A 9,943-nucleotide genomic window follows, 5' to 3' on the forward strand; every position below is an offset into this window, starting at 1 on the left:
CTCAGATCAGACACTGTCAGGATGCTTAAGTAGTATCCTAGAGGCCCCCTGACATGTGTTACCCTTGTAGTCAGAGTAGAGAACTCTAGAGGGTGGGGAGACAATGTTGGGGCAAGGAGGGGACTCGGACACTAGTTATTTGTCTAGAATCCTGGCATATTCTATGATTTCCAACTAATTAATTTTTTAAAGCTTTTTCCAAGTTGCCTTGCTGGGCGATTTTACCTAGAACCGGCCTCTAGCAGAAAGACAAGGAAAAGCTGCTTGAAAAAGCGGTCCTTGCAACATGGTTCCAGGGGAAGTCATAGTTAGTTGCCATCCAGTTTAACAGGCTTACATTAATGATTTGATTTTGCTCTTGAGAAGATGAAATCTGAGGGGATCTGTACCAATGTTGAAAGTATCTATTAGCGGCCGGGCGCGGTGGCTCACGCCTGTAATCCCAGCACTTTGGGAGGCCGAGGCGGGCGGATCACGAGGTCAGGAGATGGAGACCATCCTGGCTAACACGGTGAAACCCCGTCTCTACTAAAAATACAAAAAATTAGCTGAGCGTGGTGGCGGGCGCCTGTACTGGCAGCTACTCGGGAGGCTGAGGCAGGAGAATGGCGTGAACCCGGGAGGTGGAGCTTGCAGTGAGCCGAGATCGCGCCACTGCACTCCAGCCTGGGCGACAGAGCGAGACTTCGTCTCAAAAAAAAAAAAAAAAAAAAAAAAAGAATCTATTAGCGTGTAGAAGATTTGCAATGAGAGATGGTGAAAAAATAAAAGAGAAAATGTTTCTGGTTTTCTGTGTTTTGTTTTTTGTGTATATTAGAAAAAAATTAGTGTGTTCCCTCGCTCCCTCACTTCTACTCCCATTTTTCTGGTCTTTTGATTGGATAATTTATTCCGTTTACATTTTAAAATTTCATTTTATTGATTTTATTTACTTTCAGTAGCTTTTGGGGTACAAGCGGTTTTTGGTTACATGGATGAATTGTATAGTGGTGAAGTCTGAAATTTTAGTGCACCTGTCACCCGAGTAGTGTACATTATACCCAAAAGGTAGTGTTCTTTTTTTTTTTTTTTTTTTTCCCAGACGGAGTTTTGCTCTTGCTGCCCAGGCTGGAGTGTGCAATGGTTTGATCTCTGCTCACCACAACCTCTGCTTCCTGGGTTCAAGTGATTCTCCTGCCTCAGCCTCCCAAGTAGCTGGGATTACAGGCATGTGCCACCATGCCGGGCTAATTTTGTATTTTTAGTAGAGACGGGGTTTCTCCATGCTGTTCAGGCTGGTCTCGAACTCCTGATCTCAGGTGATCCGCCCGCCTCAGCCTCCCAAAGTGCTGGGATTACAGGCGTGAGCCATCACACCTAGCCTCCAATAGATAGTGTTACTATCCTTTACCCCTCACCCGTCCTCCTCTCTTCTGAGTCTCCAGTGTCCATTATGCCACTCTATATGCCTTTGTGTACCCATAAATTAACTCCTACTTACGAGTGAGAACATATGATACTTGGTTTTCCATTCCTGCCCACTCCCATTTTAATAAAATGGATGTATGGATCATCCAGAGTTTGGTATTTTGAGAATTTCATTTATGGCTCATTCAACTCTCCGGTGGGTCTCCTGACTTGAGTCATGTTCTCTTTCTGGTTTGCCACTGAGAGTGAAAGGTTGAGTTCAGTCTACAAGGAGAAATGCCATATGTCACATAAGAGTAACATATGTGTATGGCTGTGTGATAAACTGTAAAATTACAGTGCACTATTAAAATCTCCAGATGTCAGAAAGAAAGTTATACAGTTAAAAATTCAGTGGGCTCTAAACAATGGATGTGGATGTATAAGATGAAGGTAGTGTGGCTTTAGAAGATTCTACATTCAGGCAAATCCTATTAGATCATTTTTTTTTAAACCGGGCTATAAATTCCTTTGGTATAACTTTCTGTTTAACTAACAATCTTATTTCTTTCTCCATAATTGTTAACGTGTGTAGACAATGTCGTGAATCCTTGTCCCCTGTCTTTCCCAGTCATGGAAAGCATGCTGAGTGTCAGGTATTTCGTAAAGAATAGGCAAGTGCCTCCAGGTGATACAATTATTAACATGGTAAAGGAGACCGGGTGCCGTGGCTCATGCCTGTAATCCCAGCACTTTGGGAGGCCAAGGCGAGCGGATCACTTGAGCCCAGGAGTTTGAGACAGCCCAGGTGACATGGCAAAATGCTGTCTCTAACAAAAAAATTACAAAAATTAGCCAGGCATGGCAGCGCTGCACCTGTGGTCCCAGGTATGTGGTAGACTGAGGTGGGAGGATGGCTTGAGCTCAGGAGGTGGAGGCCGCAGTGAGCCGAGATAGTGCCACTGAACTTTAGCCTGGGTAAGAGAATGAGACTCTGTCTTAAAAACAAAACAAAAAACATGGTAAAGGGGCATGTCATGTATTATTACATTCACTTAGTATTCAAGGAAGTATTTTAGGTAAAAGGTGTCCAAATTAGGAAACCAAAGCACTGTTGGCTTTCCCAAGAATCTGAAGAACTCTCTGAGCCTGGTTTCTTGCTAGCACCATTATAAATGAGTTAGAGGTGGTGAGGCAGCTGGTTCTGCTGTCCCACACAGCCTCAGGCCAACTGCTTCAGTTACAAGGTGTTCTGTAATCTCCCTGGCTGCTCACATAATGAATTGCAAGGCTTCTTTGAATTCCCATGTACTTAGGTTTAATTTTCCTTTCCCTGCATCTTTCCCCTGCATACTGCAGGCCTTTTAAACAAATACCCACTGGTGGGCGGTGACATTGGCATGAGGGGAGGCATCCTCCTGGATCAGTTGCAAGCCTCCTAGCAGCTGATGCCATGGAAGAATGGAGTAGCACCGAAGCAGCTCCAGTTCTTTTAAGTGGTCCCTGAATTAGGCCTCGATGTCATGTAGGTAAATTCAGCCCAGAACATGCAGAATCTTTATTGGAATTTGTACATTCATCTCTCACAGCTGTGGAGAGTTTAGACTAATCACAACTCTCACTGGGATACTGTTATCTTGGTAATTTGAAAAAGGATCAGGAGCCTGCAGGCTTGGAACATCTTGAGAAAACTCTGGCTCTGAAATACATCATCACATGTGGGGGACACCACTTGCGGCATCATCGCAGAGAGCTGAAGAATGCTGAAATCAAGTATTTCTCTGGCGTGATTTCAAATAGCTTGAGAAATCTGAGAACTTTTTTTTTTTAACTGCAAAACAGATTCTTTCCTCTTCCATCAACCCGGTTGCTGTCAATATGTCCAGTGTTAGGTGCCAGAAATGAGCATAGCCTCTTAATGATAACAATGCCAAGATTAACACAGCCGCCAGGGGTTCTCTCAAGAATCTGTTAGGGTGTATTTTGATCCACAGACACGTTCTGAAGGCGTGCACCTCCTTAGCTTTTCCAGTCTCAGTACATTTCTCTTCAGCAGCCTGGATAAAACCTGTCACTTTTTGCCAGAACTTCTCATGCTTTGGGGCCCCTCAGACACCATTTTTCATTGACCCCATGAGTCCATATGGTAGGGCTAGGTTCAAAGTTGGTATTTGGGAAACAGCTTCTGACAGCACGGAGGCCTGGTGTACTGCGGTCATTTGTTCAAAAGGCCAGGATTTGCAGATGTGCTGTAAGAGTGTAATATAATTTTTGACCCCACCCAAATGGGTATTTTATCACCATCCACATAGCAACCAACAAACAGATGAGTCTCAGGAGGCAAGTGCTAATATATGTGGCTCAAACCAGTCAACCCTCTGAGGAGTCAGTAGTTCAGCCTCTTTTTGAGGCTTTAACATCACAGTGGTCCTTTCAATTCTACAGTTATGTGAGTACAGCTCCTTCCCTCCCCCCTTTTTCATATTGTTTTTTGTTTTATAATTTTTAAGCTTTAGAAAGTTAAGCCTAATTCAAAAAAAAATTGGGGAAATAGGGGAGGGGCATAGCAATTTCAGTCAGGCATTAAAATGAAGGCAAAGTGAAACCAAATTGATGGAGGTGATGGGACATGTTCCACAGGCCTGGGCTTAGGTTTGGTGTCCATCAGTCTTCCATTTCCCTTGATTGGCCATATTGCCTCTTGGGAAGGAACCCAAGGTTTTATGCAGACCAATTTGCTCTATTTCCTCAGTTACCGACTCACATGTCAACCAATCTTTATGGCCTTACAAAAGGTACCTGTTGGTATCGACCTTGCCATGAACTGTCTAAGGAATATTTGGGGGCTGGAAAGGACTTTAGTGATAATGTATAAAACTCTTTCAGCTGAGGTTGCAGTGATCCGAGATCACGCCACTGTACTCCATTCCAGCCTGGGCAACATAGTGTGTCTCAAAAAACAAAAAAACACCTCTTTCATTTGATAGATAAAGCAATCAAGATCAAGGCCAGAGTGGTGAAATGATTTAGAAATTCTTTGACTATTCAGAGATTTTCATTATAACCATACGTTGCATTCTTTTATTTCAACATCATGATGGTCATTCTGGATAAGACTCCTTCATCTCTCCCTCCTCCCTGCCTCCCTTCCTCCCTGCCTCCCTACCTCCCTCCCCACCACCTTCCTTCCTTCCTTCCTTCTTTCTTTTTCTTTCCTCCCTTTCTTTCTCTTTCTTTTTTTGAGACAGGGTCTCACTCTGTTGTCCACGCTGGGGTACAGTGGCATGATCATGCCTTACCGCAACTTCCACCTCCTGGGCTCAAGCCATCCTCCCACTTCAGCCTCCCAGTAGTGTGGACTACAGGCACACACCACCATGCTCAGCTAATTTTTATATTTTTTGTAGAGGTGGGGTTTCACCATGTTGCCCAGGTTATGTCTAGTGGCCATAAAATTGATGCTATGAATTTAATGTCAGATTGCCATATATTGGAATCCTTTCATTCCTGCCATTGACATATTAATACAAATATCTCTCATGCTCTGTTCTCAACTTCTTCAACTCTGATAGCTTGTGCCACTCTACTGTACTCACATCTCTCTAGATTAGTGACTGTGTTTTGACCTCATATTATGTATGAGGACACAAACTTCTGAAGGACAGGGACTATAACTGATGCACATTTATTTCTCCTATAGGGAGGGAGAAGTATAGCTTTTGAGAACATCTAAATTGAGAGCCCATTATGATACCATTTTTTTTGTTGTTGTGGGGGAGGTAAGAGATCCTTGTTGTATTCTAACAATGAGGCTGAGTTTCAGACATGAGTCTGAACCCTGTAGGGATAGTAAATTCTTCCTTTTCTCAGTTCTCCTTTCTTACTAATATGGGTGCAGAATGGTCTGTTCAAGTCACAGAAGTTCTTGGCTGAAGAAGGAGTCTCTCTGAGCACACAGGGAGGTCTTAGTTCCAGAGAGGGTATGGGGGCTACAGAAAGGGCCAGAATAGATGGCACACTCCGTACCCCAGAGCTAGGGCTAGTGTGTGCCTGGTCTGTGAAGGGAAGGAACTAGTGATTCCAGGTCCTTGGACAGATTCCTTCCGCGGCAAGAGCAGCATATTTTCTGACCCTTTGTGTTTTTTCTTTTGAAACTGACATTATCTCTAATTATATGTGGTCAGATTGTAGAAGACATTTATCATCTATTGCCAAAACATCACCCACTGCTTTGCCAGTTCCTGTTTGCCCAGCCTGGCTGTGGCTGTTGAAATATCCCATCTGCAAGGTGAACCCAGTTCCTAGCTAACCCAAGACTTGCTCCTCCCCATCATGGTTAGATCTGGAATTGGTCTGGCTGGCCTAGGTCTGGTACGCATTGAGCAAAATGCCACACTGCTGTCTTCTCCATGAACCCTTGTGGATGGGCTTCTACTCAACTTCTAGATTGAATTCCATTTCTGTTCTTGGGCTGAAATTTTGTCCAAACCCCAAAGCGTTGTCCAGGGCTGTAGGAGTCTTCTAGGGCTGCCGTAACAAATCACCACTTAAAACAGTAGAAGTTTATTCTCTGAGTTCTGGAGGCCAGAAGTCTGAGATCAAGTTATGGGCAGTACTATACTCCCTCTGAAGGCTCTAAGGGAGAATCTGCTCCATGCTGCTTCCAGCTTCTGGTGGCTATTGGGATTCCTTGGCATTCTGTAGCTTGTAGCCACATCAGTATAATCTCTGCCTTTGTCTTCACATTGCCTTCTCCTCTGTGTTTATTCTATAAGGATACAGGTGATTGCATTTAGGGCCTACCCAGATTATTCAGGATAAGTGCCTCTTTTTCAGATCCTTAACTCAATCACATCTGCAAAGATTCTTTTTCCAAATAAGGTCACATTTTTAGGTTCCAGGGATTCGATGTGATTTGATATCATTTTGGGGGCCATTTTTCAGCCTAGTACAAGGGCCCTGACAAACTCCTGGCTTGTGCTGACCCCTGTTTTGGGGGGATCAGCCCCTTATCTCTTTTGGTCCTGGCCAAGGGTATGTTTTAACATGAATGAGTCTGTCTGGAATCAAATTGTTAACCACTTGACTATGACTATCTCCACAGTCATATCTTTCTAGGCCTCCATTTCTAGGCCCTTGGGTATAAGTGCCAGCCTGGATCAGATTAAGCTTGCCTTTAAATACTGTGATGTAGCCTGATGGACAAATAAGCCCAAGCTCAGGTCAGTTCTTTTAGCTTGAGCCATACTGGAATGGCTTCCATCTCCTTGTCATCCTGGTATCGAGGTCTCTGCATGCCTCTTGGCAATGATGTGTTGGCTATAGTATCATCATGTGTATAACATATTTTTTTGCATACCTACCTTATTCTGAGCTCTTTATAGAACTTATTTTACTTAATCACTGTAGATCAAGAAATAGGGACAGAGAAAGGCATAGTGGCTCATGCCTGTAATCCCAGCACTTTGGGAGGCTGAGGCTGCCAGATCACTTGAGCTCAGGAGTTGGAGACCAGTCCGAGCAACACGGTGAAACTCTGTCTCTACTAAAAAAATACAAAAATTGCTGGGTGTGGCGGCGTGTACCTGTGGTCCTAGCTACTAGGAAGGCCGAGGTGGGAGGATCACTTGAATCCAGGAGATTGAGGTTGCAGTGCGCCAAGATTGCACCACTACACTCCAGCCTGGGTGACAGATGACAGAGCAAGACCCTATCTCAAAAAAAAAAAAAAAAAAAAAAAAAAAAAAAAAAAGGAAGTAAGGACAGAGAGGTAAAGTTATTAGTCCAAGGTCATATAACCTGGGTCTAACTGTAAAATTCATGTTCATTTTACCATGCTGTACTATATTTTACATGCTTTATTATCTATCTTATTGTTGTCTCTCCTTCTCATTAAAACAAAACAAAACTGAGACTAGGAGAGGAATAAGCTTTAATTGATTTTCTAATTACTTGTGAGGACTTGGCAGACAAATTTTCTCAACCAGACAACTTAATTCTTAAATTTTTGTTTGGGGGATCTTTCCAGTTCAAGGTCTGTTATTGCATATAAGTTTGTAATCCTCTTGCCAGTTTCATTATTCTACATTTATTGCCATGTTTTGTGTAACATCTGTCTGTATACTGTTAACATTTTCCAGTAACCATCCTACATACACAGAAAAGAGACATGAGTGTAAAGGAAAAGGCCAGCAAGTTCAGTCAGCCAGGAAAAGTTTATAAGTCTGTATTTCAAGGAAGGAGTCATGTGCTGAATTTGCACACTGGCCTGTGACTGAAATCCAGATCAATATCCATGCTCTAAGTACAGTATGACTAAAACTCTTAGAACCGAAAGCTATTTAAGTCCCTTGGTCTTTCTAGCGTAAGTTAGGAAATGTTTCCTCCTCTTCAATATTTTGGAAAAGTTTGAGCAGAATTGGTATTAGTTTGCCTTTAAATGTTTGATAGAATTCACAAGTGAAGCCCTCAAGTGCAGGGCTTTTCTTTGTCAGGAGATTTTTGATTACTGATTCAATCTCCTTACTACTTATAGGTCTGTTCGGATTTTCTATTTCTTCATGATCTTGTCTTGGTAGGTTTTGTGTTTCTAGGAATTTTTCCATTTCTTCTAGGCTATTCAATTTGTTGGCATATAATTGTTCATAGTGCTCTCTTATAATCCTTTTTATTTCTGTAGAATCAGTAGTAATGTCCCCACTTTTATTTCTGATTTTAGTAATTTGAATCGTCTGTCTTTTCTTTCTTGTTCTGTCTAGCTAAAGCTTTGTCAATCTTGTCTGTCTTTTCAAAAAGCTAACTTCACATTTTATTGATTTTCTCTTGATTTTCTATTCTCTATTTCACTTATCTTTGCTCCAATCTTTATTATTTCCTTCCTTTTGCTAGTTTTGGGTTTAGTTTTCTCTTCTTTTTCTAGTTCATTAAGTTGAAACTTAGGTTGTAGATTTGAGATCTTTCTTGTTTTTTACTGCAGGTGTTTACAGCCACATATGTCTCCCCTAGCACTTCTTTCACTGTGTTACATGTTTTGGTATGTTGTTTTCATTTTCATTAGTCTCTAAGTATTTTCTAATTTCCCTTGTGATTTGTTTTTTGATCCATTGGTTGGTTGTTTAAGAGTGTGTTGTTTGATTTCCAAAAATTTGTGAAATTTTCAGTTACTTCTGTATTGATTTCTAACTTTATTCTATTATGGTTGAAGGAGATACTTTGAATAATATCTATCTTTTAAAATCTATGGAGACTTAATTTGTAGCCTAACATATGGCCAATCCTAGAAAATGTCCTATATGTACTTGAGAAGAATGTGGATGCTGTCAATGGGTAGAGTGTTCTGTATATGTCTATGAAATCTATTATTAGTTGGTTTATTGTGTTTTTTAAGTCTTATATTTCCTTATTTATATTTTGTATAGTTGTTTGATCCACAATTGAAAGTGGGGCATTGAAGTGCCCAACTATTCTTGTAGAGCTATCTATTTCTCCCTTCAGTTCTGTTGGTTTTTGCTTCATATATTTTGATGGTCTTTTATTAGGTGTGTAAATGTTTATATTGTTATCTGTTCTTACAGTTTTTAACTTTTTATTAACATATAATGTCATTCTTTGTCTCTTGTAAAGTTTTTTGATTTAAGGTCTGTTTCACATATTAGTATATCCATCCCTGCTCTCTTTTGGTTACTATTTGTGTAGAATATCTTTTTACATCCTTTCACTTCCAACTTATTTGTGTCCTTGGATCTAAAATGAGTTTCTGTGGACAGCATATAATGAGATCATGTGTTTTTACCTGTTCTGCTAATTTTTTCTTTTGGGTGGTTAGTTTAATTCATTTACATGTAAAGCAATTACTGATAAAGAAGGACTTACTTTTGTTACTTTATCATTTGTTTTCTATATGCTTTATTTCTTTTTTGTCCCTCATTTCCTGTATTACTGTCTTCTTTTGTGTTTAGTAGATTTTTTTTATAGTGAAATGTTTAAATTCCTTTCTCGTTTGGGTGTGTGTATATTCTAAGTGATTTTCTTTGTACTTACTGTGGGGATTACATTTGCCATCCTAAAGTTATAACACTCTAATTTGAACTTATAGCAATTTAATTTCTTTTCTTTTCTTTTTTGTTAAGACAGGGTCTGGCTTACCCAGGCTGGAGTGCCATGGCACAATCTCGGCTCACTGCAACCTCTGCATCCTGGGCTCAAATGATCCTCCTGCCTCAGCCTTCTGAGTAGCTGGAACTATAGGCATATGCCACTGTGCCTGGCTAATTTTTGTATTTTTAGTAGAGATGGGGTTTTGCCATGTTGCCCAGGCTGGTCTCAAACTTCTGAGTTCCAGCAATCCACCTGCCTCAGCCTCCCAAAGTGGTAGGATTACAGGTGTGAGCTGCTGCGCCCGGCCAGTTTAATTTCAATAACACACAAAACCTCTGATCCTTTTCAGCTCCATGTCCATGCCTTTTGGCTGTTGATGTCACTAGATTATATCTTTATGCATTGTGTGCCTCCAAACAAACTAATAACTCTATTAAGTGCATTGGTTTCTTAAATTATG

The sequence above is a fragment of the Pan troglodytes genome, chromosome 7, assembly GCF_028858775.2.
Source record: "Pan troglodytes isolate AG18354 chromosome 7, NHGRI_mPanTro3-v2.0_pri, whole genome shotgun sequence".
Taxonomy (NCBI): Eukaryota; Metazoa; Chordata; class Mammalia; order Primates; family Hominidae; genus Pan; species Pan troglodytes.